General features: G+C 41.7%; 1 protein-coding gene across 14 annotated transcripts in view; it reads right to left on the reverse strand.

The window, feature by feature from the left end:
• The window catches only part of plekha7a (pleckstrin homology domain containing, family A member 7a), a 161,645-nt gene that overhangs the window by 81,867 nt on the left and 61,512 nt on the right, over positions 1-18,266 (reverse strand). The window contains exon 1 of one of the 14 annotated variants that reach the window (XM_065956894.1): positions 9,483-10,104. The exons of the other annotated variants lie outside the window; for them this stretch is intronic. The gene's annotated coding sequence lies outside the window, so the exon portion shown is untranslated. Of the gene's footprint in view, positions 1-9,482; positions 10,105-18,266 lie in introns of those variants that run through there. 14 annotated transcript variants of the gene reach the window in all.

Raw genomic sequence — 18,266 nt, forward strand, 5'->3', positions numbered from 1 at the left:
GTGTTTTAAACTCTGTCAGACCTGGGGGGCCCCCTAATGGCCTGGGGCCTGAAGCGGTTGCTTGCCATGCCTGTTGAAAAGCAACGCCCCTGCAAACGAGCTGCACCTGAGTACGGAGTCTGGCTGTGAATGTGGAGTCCTGATTATCGTCTATCGTTTGAATGAACATGTCTGAAGGATGAATTGAAATCTTTGTTGACCATCTTAAACAAGAATTGCACAGTCGGGTAATATTACTGTACCTTGTCAGTCGACATGTTTGTTTAGCTTCTCACAACGTCTTCACCGCTTTCACACCCTCTGTCAGTAAACAAAAGCCTGTCGTCTATGAGGGGGAGGCGTAACAGCACTATGCGGCTTTTAAGACAGTGCAGATGCACTCACAGACCTTTGGTGGGCGCCAAAGCACAACAAATCCATTTCCTACATATTGTTGCTTTAATTGGAGAAATCACACATGCAGAGCTGCTTTAAATGAAAATAGCTCTGACGAACCACTTAGTGTAGATTTCAGGTTGACAGAAGCAAACCTCTAATAAATGCAAATGTTGTTTTCTGCTGGATGTGCTAACAGGTTAACACATAGGTATATTAATTTGACAAGGCCGTAACAAGTCAAACATATGTGATTTTAGCTTGTTGTAGATCCAGCTTCATAAGTGGCCATTAAAAATATGAACGCAGATGTAACAACATAAATGTATCCCATTAAAAAAATGCATTAGCCAGTTTATCCCATGGCCACTTATCAGCAAGCCGCCAAATTCTGTCTAGACACAAATGTGCTCTGTTAAGTAGCTACGATAAAACATTTCAGACGTCATGTTGGCTAATATGTTTTTCTGTATATCCATATCAGCTGACAGTCGTAAACTTTGGGTTATCTGCCAAATGAAAAATCTAATTTTCCCTTAAACTTAAACACAGACTCATAGAAAGTAAACAAAGTTGACCTTGTTGTTATAGTACTAATGTGTGGATTGTGTTTTCATTCAAATATGATTCAGCGGGCTCCTTCTCTCAGTCAGGATCCAAAGAGAGTCCTGGAGCACAAGAATCACTGAAGGCTAATTTATTTAGGTGCAAAGGACTAACGTTTCGACAAAGCACGTCTTCCTGTTTTAAATAGGAGGAAGACGCACTGTGTCGAAACGTTAAATCAATGTGCCTTAAGTGATTCCTGTGCTCCAGGGCTGAAGCACATACTGTGCTCGTATGTATTTGCATATTTGTTTATCTTCATGTGCTTTTAAAGGACAAACATTTCCAAAGACTTTCTGCAGGTAGTCGTAGTTGTTCAGATAAGAAGGTAAGTGGTAAAACTAGAACCCGACCGATTAATCGGCCAGCCGATAATATCGGCTAATTTAATCTCAGATATGCGCCGATATCACCCGATTTATTCACCAGTCAAATTTCAGCAAAGCATTTCATTTGAGTATTGTTGTATTACACTAGCAGTTCTCTTTCTGGCTGTCACCAGCAGAGGGCCCTATATGGATTACAACAAGCATCATCACTCTCCCGAGGGTAAAGCAGTGATGCACGTACATGCTCAGTTACTTTTCAGTGGAGTGACCATCTTGTCTTCCTTATACTGAATATTTGATTCACAAGTGTTTGACAACTGCATTTGAAGGATCAACATAATAAATGTGTCTATCTATCTCCACAGATCAAACAGCGGTATCAGCTTTTTTCTCTCCCTGATATCGACATCAGTATCGGCCCAAAAAATCCCACATCGGTCAGGCCCTAGATAAAACGCTGCAACGCAAAGCTTCTGTTCTACCTCTCGCTGTGATTCTCTCGTATATTAAATCTACTTTTCTGTATCACCTGAAGCGCACCTGAAACACAGCATGTACTAAAAGCACACGGTACAGCTGTAAAAAAGGTGTTCCACCTTATCCGAATATTTCTGTCTCCTCAATAACTTCATTTTCCAAGGACGACTGAGGCACTACTTTACCTTCCTCTGCTCGCTCTCCAGCCATGAGAGACTTACATAACAGCCGAAACATTAAAGGAGCACCCTCTCAAAAAAGCCCAGTGGTTAAAATAGCCTCCTCGATGCTGACACTCTGCATGCAGCGCTCCATGTAAGGTGTGCTGTTTACCTGCAGCGAGGCACTGATGACTCCACAATACAGTCTGCTAAGTCAGCATTCGCCGGGGATGGGTACAGTTAGAAAACTTTCAGGACTAACGTGTAGAGAAAAGTTTTGTTTTAGTATGAAAACTTTTTCTACTTTATGGCTTCTTTATTTATCTTAGATACAAAAAAAATCTCTTTCATTTGAAATTTTTACTTTAGTGTCAGCAGCCATACTCAGAAATTACCCTCTCTATGTAGTAGGACTGTTTTTACTGTTAGAAAGTGGAGTCAGGTGTGCTGGATCCAAAGGAGATTAGGATTAAGGATTCCCGAATGATGCACTCCAGTTTGTAAAATGTTTTAAATCATCTCACACTTCAGCCTCTCAAACATCGTCATATGTGTCTATTCTCATGGAAAAAAAAAACACATTTCCCCCCTTTCAATCAATCAATCTTTATTTGTATGGCGCCAATTATTAAGAAATGTTATCTCAAGATATCAAATTGCTGCATGTTTTGTATGTTCTCTATTTATGTACTCTTTAGTTCTCATGTAACTGCAGGGCAGAGTCCTGGACAAATTTCCCCTTGGGGACAATAAAGTATATTTTATCTTAAGACACTTTTCAAAAGAGCAAGTTAAAGACCTTACTCTTTATCATATTATCTTCAAAGACCCAACGTTAATCCATCGTGAGCACAACGCTTAGTAACATTTAGCAAAGTTACACTGTGGTAAGGACAAACAGCCTTTCAGATCCTTTTTCATTCCAGTTCCGATTTGATTCCGATCCATATGCACAGATACCGATACTGACTCCGATATTGTAGAATAAGTAATTACTAGTGTAATTGTTGTTGTTGGTAATATGTGTAAGGCTACTCCTTAAAACTCCTTACCCAGTTCAAAAAGACAGGATTTATTACAATATGACAAACTAAATCATAACCAAGTTCAACTTAGAAACAAAACACAACCCAACAGACAATACCTGACTGAGCGGCACAGCAGTCCAAACTCCAAATGCCTGTCCTTGACTTTTTTTAAGGTGTTTAGTGTCTTTTAATGGGTCAATGTGTGGTTTGTTGTTAGCTCCATAGGGCCGCCTTATGGTGGGGCGTAACACTAGCAGTTTTAAACCCAGCATTGCATTATTCTGGCTTTGCATACAAACATTAATGGTAGATAGCTCCAACACATGCGCCACTTTCGCGCCACCATCCTCCTTCAGGCAATTTAATTTGAGTTTTTTGTGACCAGCAACCCGAACCACACCGTTCATTAGTTTGTCGTCTGAGGAAAAGTAAAGCTCCAAAGACTCCTCTGAAGCTTCTTGTTAGTTCTTCATTCATCTTCATCTATCACAAAAGTTTACCGAGGCGAGACGTCAGGGAATCATACTGAACCATCGTCCTCGTACAGACAGTTTGACCTCTGACCTGCTGTCAGCTGCTGGGTCGGACTTTCTGACCCCGTCGATATCCACATGACATTTATGAATGATGGCCGGTGACACCTCGAAGGGGTTACGTAAACAAGACGCCGTCCATGACAACCCACCTCTCGTGTAAACACACACATGATCTCACACAAACACACACACACCACACATGACCTCGCTCGCTGGAACACACTCACACACACACACACACACACACACACACACACACACACACACACACACACACACACACACACACACACACACACACACACACACACACACACACACACACACACACACACACACACACACACACACACACACACACACACACACACACTGCACCTGCTGCGTCACATGAACCGAGAGTCACTTTCAAGGAACTCCAGTTACTGAACACGTTTGTTTCTGCAGCCGAGTCACAAAAACACAAACAAGTCGTGCTGCTGAGACGAAACATCTATCCCTTCACTTACAGAAAATAAATCCTGAAAACTTTTGATGACTTATTGAAAATTAAAGGCAATCATGATGGTACAAGTGCTGGTCTAAGTCGTGTATTATGAGCATTAATAGAAACATTAATCAACCAGTATTATTTGTTTGGAGCTAATTCATAAAAAAAATGTCACCTGATGACACTTTACCAAAAAAAGATGGTTTAGGTCGAACTCTTTTTGAAAGTAAGAGTAAAGCTGTTCTCTTTCATTCCTTATTTTTATTCTCTTTATATATTTATTGTAATGCATACATTCCTTGTTAAAGGAAGAATATGCAACTTTTTGATCCAGTAACCAAAACAACTCGGGGCTGCATTGTTGTGTTAGCATGCTAATGCTAGCTATCTTTAGTTTGCTCATATCTTCACATTGCATGTAAATTTACACAAAATGACCGTGATCTAAAAAAGCTTACCTGACATTCATATAAGCAAGTGAGTACATCTGATCTTATTCATCTTTTCTCTAGTCCCTCAATTAAACAACTTTTATACAAAAGGGGATGAGCCGACCGGCTGTCCCGTCCATGTGAACACGCTGTAGATACGGCTCGGAAAGCATCACAGACAGCCGGACTCGGGTGTCACACTCATTGTAGAGAGTCATGACTCAGAGAGACATAGCAGAAGGATGATATCTGCTACATTTAAGTGTGAAAAATCACATATTCTTCCTTTAACCGACTGGACAGTAATAAGTCTGATCAGTCTCTGACATAACTTTGGTCTAGGGGAAATTTCGATGGACATTTTTTCTCTTTCATTTTTTCAACTTTTTTCTGACATTTGATAACCAAAGAAAATAATCCGCTTTTCATAAAAAACAAGATAAATAAAGAAAATGTTTGATAGTAGCTTTGAACCACACTGGTCTGGGTTTTTCCCCAGACCAGTAGGGGGCCCAAAAGCAGCGTCAAAAAATTTGCAAACTTTTGCAATGACAGTAGGAAACCTCCCTCAAGGGGCCCCATTTGACAGCACTCACTCTCATTGGCCTGCTGAACGCTGGTTGGAGGGCCCCCCCAATTTATTTTTGCCAAGGGCCCCAAAAGACTCGCCACTGAATGGAAGTTACCTGCAAGTATACTTCGATCTATTTCAAACATGTATTACAGCAAGGTGCGCAAACTCAAGTGCCAAAAGAGTTTGAATCAAAAGCATGTTTTTATGTCATAATGCAGGTATTTGCAAAATACATCATATAATTGATTGAGGCTTCCAAGCTGAGCTCTTGTTTCCTGTTCAGTTATTTTTCAGTGATTCTGCCAACAGAAGAGTTAATGTGGTAATGATTGACTCAGGTTGGTCCGCATGGCACTTTGACATTTCCTTTTATTGATGACGGTCTGATCGATGTGTCACCATCACTGACAGGCCACGCCTCCATCTGAACCGAGACTTACAGTATGTTTCAAATAGCAGAACATTTTTAAACTCGTAACGCAAATGAACAGCAGGAATCTGTCTTGATACAGTTTCCTCCTGCGTTGTGTTTTCACAGATGTGTTACAGAGCAGACAGTGAGTTTTTAAACGATTCGGCGAGTGGGTGTTCTGTCAGTCAAAGGTCACGTCTATTTAAAGGGTTTTTCCACATGAAATGTGTTTGAAGTGCAGCGAGGGAGGGGGGTGCTGCCGGTGCAGAACGAGGAAACACAACAAGGTCATTCCCATTCAGAGCACACTGTACATGTTGAACACAGTGTATGAGTGGACGTGTGAAAAGAGGGAGCATTTACACCTGCTCACGTGGGTGAGAGCGCAGAAGAGTTTCAGAAGAAGACAGACCATAGTGCATGTGTTTATGAGTGCATGTTTTTTAGAAGATAAGCATGCACCAGTGGTCTTTAAATATCTGCAAAAAAACTGTTAATTAAAAAAGCACTCAAAATTTGGAACACTGTGAGTTCATGTACCCCTTCTCCACTCCAAAAAGCAGAACAAATTTAATTGGAAAAAATTACAATAACAAGCCAGATTGACTCTTCTCTGCGTGGCAAAGTGACACCACACCGCAAAATAAAATCTCTACACGTCTCCTGTGTGAGCCTGTGATGGCCTCACAGACCTACACCAGTCACTTCCTTTCACTTATTTGACACACACACACACACACACACACACACACACAAACACACACACATCCGCACACCTCTGCCAAGAACTAATTGACACTTTGGTGCATGGCCTAATGCTGGAATAAAAATCAGATAATGGAGTTGAACAATGTCACAGCTGCAGGAGGGGTCCTGATTTGGCCGCAGCACTAAAGTAGGTTAAAACATCATTATGGTTGATTTTTTTTTTTTGTTGGCCGGCCTGCAGAGTGCACCGCTGGCAACACAGCTCTGATTGTTTAACAGCTTCTGAAGGTCCAAAGTGCTCCGTGACGGCGCCTCGGAAATCTAAACAACCAAATAAACTTTGAGCTCCAAAATGTATCAACAACCAAACAGCACTCTCCAAGTACGACCTCCGTATATCAGAGCTAAACAGCCAATCAAGGCCTTGAGAGGTTCATTAATAAAGAGTAAATGAGAGCAGAACATGCTCTGATTACAGCCACACTAAATGTGACTAATTGCTTCCACACATTAGTTCAGATTGAATTCATCTAAACTCTGATAAATTGTGTTTTGAAACTCTCAGTGTTTCAATAGAAGTTGTTGGATTATTCGTTGTACCAATACTATCGCTACAAGCAGCATGGGATGTATTGTCCGATAGAGATAATGACATTTATCAAAATCATCAATTGACTCGATCCATTGACAATTATTAACCAAATAATTGCCATGAGATCAGCAAAATATTGTTTTGCCGATATTTCAAGCAAGAAATGTGCTGGTTCTAGCTTCTTTTTTTAAGTGCTCGTCATTTTGTTGACAAAAAGAACATCTTTATTTGATACTGCAGACTAGTTCTGTAGAACTCCAAATCGGTCTTTTTGAAGGTCTCCGTCTCTTCTTGGAATAGAAAGCATTTTTACTCTGTCTTGTCTCGGTCTCAGACTGGGTGGACTCCGGATTTTCAAATCAAGACCGGTCAAGACCACCACTCACAGGCTATTTCTCTAAGTCATTACTATGATTAGAGAAAACGCCTGTTTCTAAAAGAACACTTCAATTCATTGATCATTTGATTTTTATCCCCGCCCGGTTACCGCGGCAACCTTCCTACTGTTACGGTCTAAGTGAGCGACACGCACTCTGCACCCAAGTTGATGATTTCATTGATATGTTCGGTCTTGACTCGGTCTCGATCCCTAAATGTTTTGGTCTTGCCTCGGTCTCAGAGCACTCTGATCTCAGGTATGTGTTGGTTCTCGGTTTGTCTGGTCTTGACTACAACACTTCTGCAGACCATGGATGGCGGTTTGATGTGATCCGAATTCTCAAGTTCCTTCATTACACTGTGAGCGAGAACTCTCTGAGTGTACATCTTTTATCATAAAAAAAAGTGGGACATGTACCCCCTGCTGGTCCACTTTGTTTTCTGGTCAGAGCTGTCCACCAGTCTGCAGTAACAGACACTTTGTGATCGGCGGAGGGGATTCACACTACTGGGCTCTGAGAGTACCAGAAATAATCTTCTTTCTAAAATGTTTCCTCGCCCATGATAAATCTTCTGAATCCACACAGACCAGCAGGTCAATGCTTCAACCTTCCCTGAGCTGACAAATAAAAGATTTTTATATGTTATCAGAGTGCCTCGGACTTTAAGTTTAAGACTGCCTCTCCACACTTCATTCTTTCTCTTTTAGTCAGGACAGTCAAACTTTTTTATTCGCTATTCGACTATTGTCCCCTGTTCCTGAAGAGCACCTGATTTTTCTATATATATATATTTTTTGACCCAGTGCAGCACTCACTTCTACATTGTTTCCCTTCCCTGAGCTGACTTCATATTTCTGCTTGGATCATATCATATTCTGTATCACAGCAACCAGGCATGACCAAAGCTTCATAACCTCTGCAAAGGAGCTCTCATATGCTACCAGCTGGACTTTTTTTAAGAGTGAATGGCATTTGAAGCAGCTGCCAACAGTTTGTAGTACGTTGTAAAAACAATCTACAACACAACAGTTGTGGCACATTTTTAAAAACTGAAAGACTTAAGCTAGATGGAACCATCGTCTTAGATATTAAGACGTGGACATCTTATTTCATCAGAATCATTCGAGAGGGCGGCTGTGGCTCAGTTGGTAGAGTCGGTCGCCTCTCAACCGGAAGGTTGGGGCTTCAATCCCCAACTCCTGCGGCAAGACACTTAACCCTGAATTGCTCCTGCCGCTTTGTGAGCGTAGTATGAATGTGTTTGAATGGGATTAGTAACTTCTGATGATCACTTTACTTATCAGCCTCTGCCATCAGTGTGTGAATGTGTAGGTGTGACCTGCAGTGCAAAAGCGCTTTGAGTAGTCAGAAGACTAAAAAGTGCTATACAAGCTCAAGTCCATTTACCATTCCACCGTTGCTGTAGTCATTCAGCGAGTCTGTGTTTGGCCAGGGAAGGAAACAGCAACAAAACTAGAACGATGCCAAAGAAACATTTTGTGCCGTGTTCAAAAAAAATGTGACAGAAAGAAGAATTCATTCTCTCTGGAACTTTCCACTTTCTGCAGTGTAGGCTGCATTCATGTTCTGTACTGAAACGATGTTCAACTGAATCCTCCCAATAAATTCAAATTCAAACACCACTTTCTCACACACGGATGTTGTGCCCATACAAGGCCACTAATAAGCTAATTAGTTACAGAAGGGACGCACTATAAATCACAATGCATATATGCGTATATTCTCAGAAAATTAGCACATAGCAAGATGTTCAACTTTTTGACTGTGCGAGCTTTATTCACACACATTGATACACAGCAGATTAAAGGAGCTGTTCAGGGCTCATTTTCTTGCCAAGGGAAACTTTGACATGTGGAACGAAGGAGCTACCTCTGAGCCACAGCCAACAAATTAACAACAACACAAATTCAGGACCTATAAAAGCTTTAAGGAAGCACTTTTAAATCAGCTTCTCTGTTTTCACTTAAGATCATCTCTGTCCACAAACTAAATAGGTTACTGTGCTGGCCGCAGCCATATCAGAGCTTCATCCAAACAGAGACACACAGAACCATATAAACTCAAATCTGCAGAGCTATGAAGCATGCAGAATGAAATCAGTCCTAAAAACATCTGTGAGACCCTCTGCACTGCTCTGTGTGCTCCGTGTGTGCCTGGCAGCAGAGAGACAGAAGCCCAGCCAGCAGCTCAGAGCTGCTGCTGAAACATTAGAGCCCACTTCCACCTTGTTCTGCCGCTGGCACCGCAAAGATAATCTGAAGAGATGCAGGAGGCACTGAAGCTTTCTCTGCATAATGAAAAGCAGAGAAAACAAACAAACAAAAAAAAGTAATTCTGTTTCCAGTGTTGTTGTTTATGTTACCTGTGTCCATACGGTCACGGCTGAGCCTTCATTACTTTTTGTCCCTCCGAGTGTGTGAGCGTGGGCTGCACGGTCTGCACGCTCTTCCTGTCTGTAACATGGAGGAGGGAGCGCCAGCAATGCTAGCTGGGTCCTATAACTGGCTGGGGGGTAAAGAGAGGAATACAATCTGACCACTACGAGCACACACACACACACACACACACACACACACATGCACACACACACACACATGCACATGCACACACAAACACACACACACTTGCACTCAGTTACTCTGCTGGATTCCTTGCAGGCCGCCGCCGCCAGTAAATTCTTTCTTTGGCCCAGTGAGCGTGAGGCAGTGACACATTTGGTTCAGCTCCATGCTGCTGCCACCATCTCTTGTTCAGGTTTCACAGTCATTCACTGCCACCTAACCACCCACACACACACACACACATGCACACATGCAGCACATACACAAACAGCCTCTTTCATTTGATTTTCTCACAGTCAGTCCCTCTCTTTCGCTCGCCCCATCACTCCGTTCTCACTCCCACTCAGACTGGAAAGCATTCAGACTCTTTCCTGTGTTTGATGAAATGAAGGTGCACAAAAGTCCACACAGGTTTTTTGTTAGGTTGAGCATTATAATCAGACGTACCCGCCGCTGTGTTAGAGTGTGAGCTGAAATATGCCAGCATGCTCACTGGCACGAAAAGGCCCGTAATGAGACGTATTACAAATCTCTTATTTGACACCTCAGCCGTTCAGTCAGATAAACAGGACTCATTACAATAATACTCAGAACGCTGTTCTTTTGTTCCCTTAAATATTATGGACACATTTTCTTTGCAGCAGCGACAGCTAAGCTTTTAAAAGGCTTCATCATAAACTGTGCAGGGCTTTTAGGAGAAGGGTTCTGTCAGTGTAGGTAACTGGAAAGTAGGGCCCAATACCGATATTGAGATTGAAGAGTGGAAATATATTTATTATGGATGCAATGAGAAAGTGCGAAGATGTACTGTCGGTGCAACTGTATTACCGTGTTGTTGCGGAACTGCAATCTTTAAAGGCTTTATATGTGATTTTTCACACTTAAATATAATAGAAATCAAGTATATCCTCTGAAAATAACTCTGTGAGTGATGACTGTCTACAATGGGTGTAACACCCGAGTCCCACTGTCTGTGATGTTTTCAGAGTTTTCCGAGTCCTATCTTCAGTTTGTTTACATCGCCAGGACGACGGCTGACTCCTCCCCTCGTGTATAAAAGTTGTTTAATTGAGGGACTAGAGAAAAGAAGAATAACATACTGTACTCACTGCTTAACTGTGTTTCTAGATCACGGTAATTTCAGGTAAATTTACATGCAGTGTGAAGATACGAGCCTAATAAAGATCGCTAGCATTAGCATGCTAACACAACAATGCACCGCGAGTTGTTCTGGTTTTCACAGTCCACTTTGTAAAGCACTAAGCGTTATGACTTTCATATGAAGTTAGGAATACTGCAGAGCTCTACAATACAGCAATGACAAAAGAAATCAATCCACAAAACACTTTAAAAACAAAAATATGGGAATCACTGGACATTCTGATGCTCCTGTAAGAGTAATGCGCTTCACAGTCGACGTATTCATTAACCTACCAGACTGCACTGACTTTTTTATAAACTAATGCATCTCTGCAGGTTTTAAAGGACAATTGCTATGTAGGTTTTGAGAGAGAGAGAGAGAGAGAGAGAGACAGAGAGAGAGAGAGAGAGAGAGTGGGGAATGGGATTGCGGGGCAGGAGCCACAAGTGGGATCTGAACCTGGGCTGTCCGCTTTGAGGACTACAGCCTCCATACATGGGGCTGACAAACTAACCAGAAGGCCACATATCAATATTCTTCACTTACTTTTTGTATTACTTCCAGGTTTTAGGAGCTGATGCCTGAAGCATCATTGTGCTCTTTACATCAGCAGACAGCACTTGTACATTACCAGGAAGCTCCCCCCTCTCTCTCTCTCTGGTTTCATAGTGACCCACTAAATAAATACCATCTCCAGCAGCAAAGAGGGGATGAGGTGGGACACACCGAGTCGGGGCAGCCTGCTGGCAGACTGAGACCAAAACAGTGCCAGTTATAATAACTGACACATACATGAGCATCACTGGCATGTATTAACAAACCATTAAAGAAGTCTGTGCTCCAGTTCATCCAGAGAATGAAATTCAATCTTACAGCTTTAATTGCCTGACATTTGCCAACAACCCCCCCCCCCCCCCCCCCCCCGCTCCTCATCAGAAGCACCCTCCCGTCCTTCTTTAGCCACTTCTAGCTCGACAAAAAAAATACATAGCGACTGCAAAATAAATCAAACTTTTGGTGTTTTAAGAAGGCAGTCAACTCCTAGATGGGTTAAGTCACAGCTTTTTGTTAAAAATGATAAGTCATTATTTGAAACAAGACCTGGAATTTGTTAAGAATGAAAAGGCGGCCTTGGCCTTTTGATGCATGTCATCCCTTCTCTCTCCTCCCAACATTTTAGGTCTCTCTTATCTGTCCTATGAATAAAAAAAGGGCAAAAAGCCGTCTGAAAAAGAATCGAAAAGACCTTCAAAAGCCTGTCCAGATGAATGCAACAAACCTCAAACATGAAAGCTAAGCAGCACAAACGCTAATAAACAGATCTGTATTTTTAATTGTTAAAGTGGCCGTGATGATGCTGAGGGAAGCCAAAGTGTCAGATTAACAGTGTGAGCAGCTCTCGTCCCCGTGCTGCGGTTGTAGAACTCCTCTCACAGCATAAACACTTCAGCGGTACATCACTTTGTGTTGACAGAACACACAAGGAGCACATAAGGCCTTTAAACAACAGCACTAATGCAACTCCAACGCATCACAAAGCCGCACAATGACTCTACGTCACTATGTGTGCTATGGGGGGGGGCGCGCTACATGAGCATTAGCTATGTTGCAGAAATGCTGTGTGTATGTTTGAGTGATTCACTGCAAATTAAAGGGGACATATTATGAAAAATCCACTTGTACAGTGTTCTTGAACATATATTTGGGTAACCTGAGTGTCTACAGACCAACAAAATATGAAATAAACCTATCCAGTCCTTTGTTTGTGGTCTGCATTTTAAGTCTTACAACACAGAGAAAAATATTCTGTTTCAAATGTGCTCTCCTTGTGATGTCACAGTGGGATTCTGGTAAAAAAAAAAAAAAAAACCTACCCTCCCCTGGTATCTCCACCCATGGACTCCACCCTAGAACATAACTTTTGGGCAGGTCCGCCATTTTTATTCTCGCTACAGAGGAGTGATGTCTACCGGGGAAAACTCAGGTGGGGCTCATCTTATTTAAAGAGACACACACACCAAAACGGAGCGTTCTGAGAGAGCTGGTTTATACAGGGTCACAAACCTCCTCTGGTGCTTGATTCATGTTATATTTTGACCAAAGCACAGCACAGATGTTTAATTTAGACCACAGGGGACTGTTTGAAAAGGTGGAAAAGGGGGATAACATGTCCTCTTTGAACCTTTTGCATATCCTGAACGCTTCTCCAGCAGGTGTTTAAATGTCAGATATGCTTTACTGGGCGGTGCATCATGCTGTGGATGAGTTAAGAGACCCTACAAAAGACTAAAGTGAGCAGCATTCAAAATAATACTCAATGACAGTTTGAATATTCCTAGAAAAAACAGTTTACCCTCCCCGAGCTGAATTTGTAAAATTATGAGTATCCAGTATTAAAAACTTTGCATCCTGCCATGGGTGAGCAAACTCAGAGCAGGCAGGAGTCATTATTTTCAATGCAAAATTTAACAAGGCAGTTTAATTTTCCCCACATGGCTGCAGATGGCTGGTGCAGAAAAGTGTTAGAAATTCAAATGTGACTGCAGCCTCCATGCAGTGGTTTTCACCGTGTTTGTTTACTGCTGCTCTGAAGCTAACCAGAGTCACTTTCACTGAGGTGTGTCTTTCAAGCTACAAAACTCAAGCATTTTTCTGCAAGGCTTCAGTTTATTTCTTTTGAATACTATGGGGTTTTCTCCTACTGAATCTCATTTCACAAACTCTGTATTTCATCATCATTAAATTAAAGTTGAACAGATGTGTTTTCTATCGTCCTCAGCACTGATTGAGAGGGGAATGTATGCCCTCGCACACAAATGGCTGCAGTAAACGACCAACTGTTTTCTCACACCAGTAGTGTGGCTAAAGGGATGATGTTTTTGGCCAACTATGAATAAAGTACTGCACATGATATTTAGCGTGTATGGCCCTGAGAGGATGAACTAGACTTGTAAAACGATCTGTCCTCTGGCGTTGCTTGCAGGTCGACATTTCTGGTTTCAAATTAAATCTCTGGGTAAATATTGGATGGATTGCCATGAGATTTTGCACTGAAATGAATGCTCCCTCAAGAGACTGTTTGTTGACACTCTAATCAGGGTGAAAACATAGTTTATGTAGGTGTAAACTTTTCACATTCCCATTAAGCTGCAGCCTGAAGTGCACTTTATATTTAGAGCTTTTTGTTGAGCGATGACAGTGAATATATTGTTTATTAAACTGCTAAATATCACTTTCCCAATGTGGCTTCATGTATGTTAGCATTTAGCTCAAAGCATACTGTAATGTGATGGTTACCGTCTCACAGAGTTGCTGGAATGGCTGAAAACTAAAGCCGGATACACATACATGATTTTTAAATCCTACAGTAAGAGATTTTGAAAACATAAGCGACCACAGACATGACGACAGTTTCAATTGACTTCTAACATTATAATCCTCTGAACGCACACACTAGACGATTCAGACCAGACCAAAGACAACACACCTGCTGTTTACTTTGTAGTAAAGATTTCTCAGTGGAGATTCCACCTTCAGAAGAAAAACAAAAAGGGAGGACGATGGACGTCGCCAACTTGCTGTGTTTTATATCTTGCATGACACTTTATAAAGCCACTAGTGTTGTTGCCATAATTCAATAAGCTTGTCTTCTTTTTCAATATTCCACTTGGCCCAGGGCTTATCTTGAGTTTAAGTTCGCTGCCATGTTTGTGAACTGTAAAAGTACACAACATCTGGTTGGTAACGCTTCCAGGACTGCTCGCTCTTATTGGCTGGTGCAGGTATTCTGTTGGAGGTTGGAGGCAGCACTGTCAGGAATCGTAAATATTATAAAGGTCTGATATTTACGATTTGAAATCAGGGATGCTCCAACTTGATCGAGAGCAGTAAAATAATTGCATAGACACTTTTTATATTTAAGGATTATTTGGTGCTACAAATAGTTGGTGCTACAAGCCTCGAATCGAGCAACCCCTGGGCCTACTATTGTCTGGTGTGTAGCCATCAGAAGCTTAGTTACTTCACTCTTGCTGAAATTATGTTTTTCTGTTTGATATTTGTATACGTTTTGTTTTTTAAGCTCTCATGTCGGTTTATTCAGGGGACTAAATATTACAAGCACATCTGAGTATAATGCATGCATGCAAGTTCATCAGTGAATTACAATCTCGTCTTACTTTTGGGGAGGCAGAATCACTGCAGAGCTGTTTAACTGGATCATAGTCCATTGTACATGCGTTTCTAAAGAAGTGTCTGATGAGTGTTAATATGTTACTACATCTCTATCACAGTCACAATGACTTCTTCTTTTACACTCATTGTACTTTCAGAATAAATCCGTCTGTGAGACCTCCTGCACGAGGGTTTGCTGATAGCTCCTCAGAAATCACATCTCTGCTTGTTCGACACTTGTCCACATTCAAATCAGCCGTGATGTTCTGGCCCACCGCCTCAGCGGCTGACGGACTCTAATTATAGCCGCTCTTCAGAGGGCTGAGGGGGAGAGTGCCTATTAAATATCTTATTGCAGAGATAATGAAAATATTTTTGAATTTGCATAAACGGGCCTGGCAGTGGAATGGAGCCCTGTGATTGGGATGAGCATGTAGGAGAGTGAATAATGCTCAGGCTCATTATGAAAGTGCCTGCACTGCCTAAATATTAGCCTTCACACCGCAGTTTGTGCCTTCACAGCAAATAACGTTCATTGTGAGGGTATTAGGAAGCTGTTCGAGAGAGAGGGAGGATTCTGGATGGCTATTTAGGGGGACCAGAATATGCTGCAAAAGAGCAGGTTTACAGATAGTACAACCACTAATAAACTACATCTGCACTTTTCGAGTATTCCCTCCGTTTTTAAGCGACAGGTCTATCAGTTACTGGCTGATAATGAGGCCTGAACAGCAACAGAGTGCAAAGACATAGGACTTAAGCGCAATCAGCATTGAAACAAGGTATCCATCAACTGGCTGCTCTTTAGCTGAGGCCAGGCTGTGTGGGCGCAGGTCAACATCGAGAGGTAGAGAGAAAGAAAAATGTGTCACTGAAGTAACAAGAAGCTGCTGCTGTAAGCCTCAAAGCTGCAGAATTACTGCCCACAGAATGCAGGGTTCATTTCTTTTTCTGATAATCTTAGTGTTTATCACTTCCAGATGAGCTCTGCTGCGACTGATTTGTTGTTTGGTACTTCCACCGGGTGAGGCAATTATTGCTAAAAGTCCTTTTACTATGTCTCAAATTCAAATTCAAATTCAAAAAACCAGTTAAAAATGCCCATTTTTAAAGCAGAAATTAACATGTTTACAGCCTGGTTCAAAAAACAATATTGGTCTGATTAGCTCATGTCTCTATCTGTACACAGTGTGTGGGTAGGGGAGGAGTAGGGTTAGGGTTACTTTTGATTATTAGAAATGTGTGTACAGAATTTAGAGTTAGCAATTTAGAGACAGATAGTCGCATAGATTTAAAATGACTGAGCTGCAAAAGGAAAAGTCGGGGGTTCAGCAAATTCATTAGGAATCACTGTCTTCGAGTGATCAATGTCTGGAGACGAGCCATGCCCTCTAAACCCTGAGTAAAGAATCAGCGGTAAAAACACAGATTTTATGTAGAATTCTGCAGTTTTGGTTGCGATGGTAAATATTTAAAGACTACACTTTTAGAATATCTATGCATGTTAATTTCTTTTAATGGATCAGTGCATTTAATTAGTATGTATGTAGAGGATGCATGAGTAAGGGCTGAGGGGATAATGTTCTTACAGCTGGTTATTGTAATTCTGGGACAAGCATGACTAAAGACTACGCTTTAATCCTTTAAATTCTTTTGACAGGACGACTTATCACTGGCACAGAAGAGGATTTAAATACAAAAGAAGAGAGAAGAAGAATAGATCTGAGAAATACCTTTCTCTGATTTGACTACAGTGTAGCGCTGAAGTGTGACTAACAGCTTGTTAAGGACAGAATCTGTGGACCACTCACACACATCCATCCATCCTCCTGCCGGTGTGACAGCAGAGCGACAGGTAGCAGCGTCTCATACAGTTTATCTACTCGTACTATCTCTGTTCCTGTCTGTCCTGACAGCGCGTGGACATGAGACAACTCCTCTGTTCAAACAAAGCAAACACGCCGGCTCAGAGTAAACAGAGCAGGACCGCTGGAGCTGAGCGTAAATATGCCGACAGCATCGGAAACTGTTACTGTAGATTATAGTCCAGAACCAGCACGGAGCATGGAGCTCGATTTAAAAATAGGCTTCTATCCTGCAGATGATCATCCCAGTGAGAGGTGTATGTTTACAAGATTCACTGCATTTTGACATGAGAAAAATTGTAAATAAATAAATTATTCAAAGATGATTTTAAAATATTTATATGAAAAGAGTTGAAGAAAATATTCCTATTGTGTCAAGTTTTTAAAAATGTTAAAAGTAGAAATGTTTTCGGAAGAGTTCTTTAAAATGTTGATAACAAATCAAAACACTTTGTTTTTACTTCTTTATCACGGGTAAACATTCTTAAAAAACATCAACAATGTTGTGCTGGATTAGCTTTCTGTATCTCATTGGAGAAAAATGAGACACTAAATTAGGTTTAGCTAACCCAGGTTTTTTTCTTTTTACCTCACAAAAATTGCTGCATTAGAATCATTTTGCAGGAGGGGTGGTGGATAGCCTTAGTGGTTATGTCTCGCCCAAACACCTCATGGCAGTGGCCGTGGGTTTGAAACTGCCCGCAGGCTTTTACCCCACTCTCTCCTTCCGACATTTCCTGTCTCTTTTCAGTTTCCCCCCTGCAGCGGTGCCACATGAGTCACTGATGTTGCCCTTCGTTTTGTGGTGATCATATTTTCATTGATTCCAGGACAGTTTAACCTCTGAGCCCCTTTAAAAGCACACATATAGGGCTATTTATAGAGCGTCTGACTGGGCTTGGCAGACTAAGCATCAAGACATAGCCATGACTCCTGACTGTGACCTTTTTTTTTTTTTTTGAGCCATCATACCCCCCGTTTCCATCACAAACACAATTTCAGCACTTACGATGCCTCCCACTCACATTCTTTATGTTTTTCTCCTTTTCTTCCCACTTTCTCTTGTGCATGGTCCCGGTCACACTTCTTTTTTTCCCCCCATTATTTCCCTCTTTAGTGCCTTCACAAAACACAGTGGTCTGAATTTCATCTTCATGTCGGTCATGTGTTTTATATTTTTACGATGATATCTGAGCCAAGTCCCCATCACAGCAGCTGCAGCCCCACTCCTCCATTTCTAACGGCGAGGCGCGTAATAAAGCGTCCCTGACACTTAATTGCAGCTCCATCAAGTATCAAGATTGGGATTCTTCAGCTCTGATGAGCCGCTCCACCTTGATTGTGACTGTATTTTGGGATGATGGGGGGTGGCAGAAGGATGATGGGGATGGATGGAGGTGGAATAG

This window comes from Labrus bergylta, chromosome 7 (assembly GCF_963930695.1).
Source record: "Labrus bergylta chromosome 7, fLabBer1.1, whole genome shotgun sequence".
NCBI classification, from domain to species: domain Eukaryota; kingdom Metazoa; phylum Chordata; class Actinopteri; order Labriformes; family Labridae; genus Labrus; species Labrus bergylta.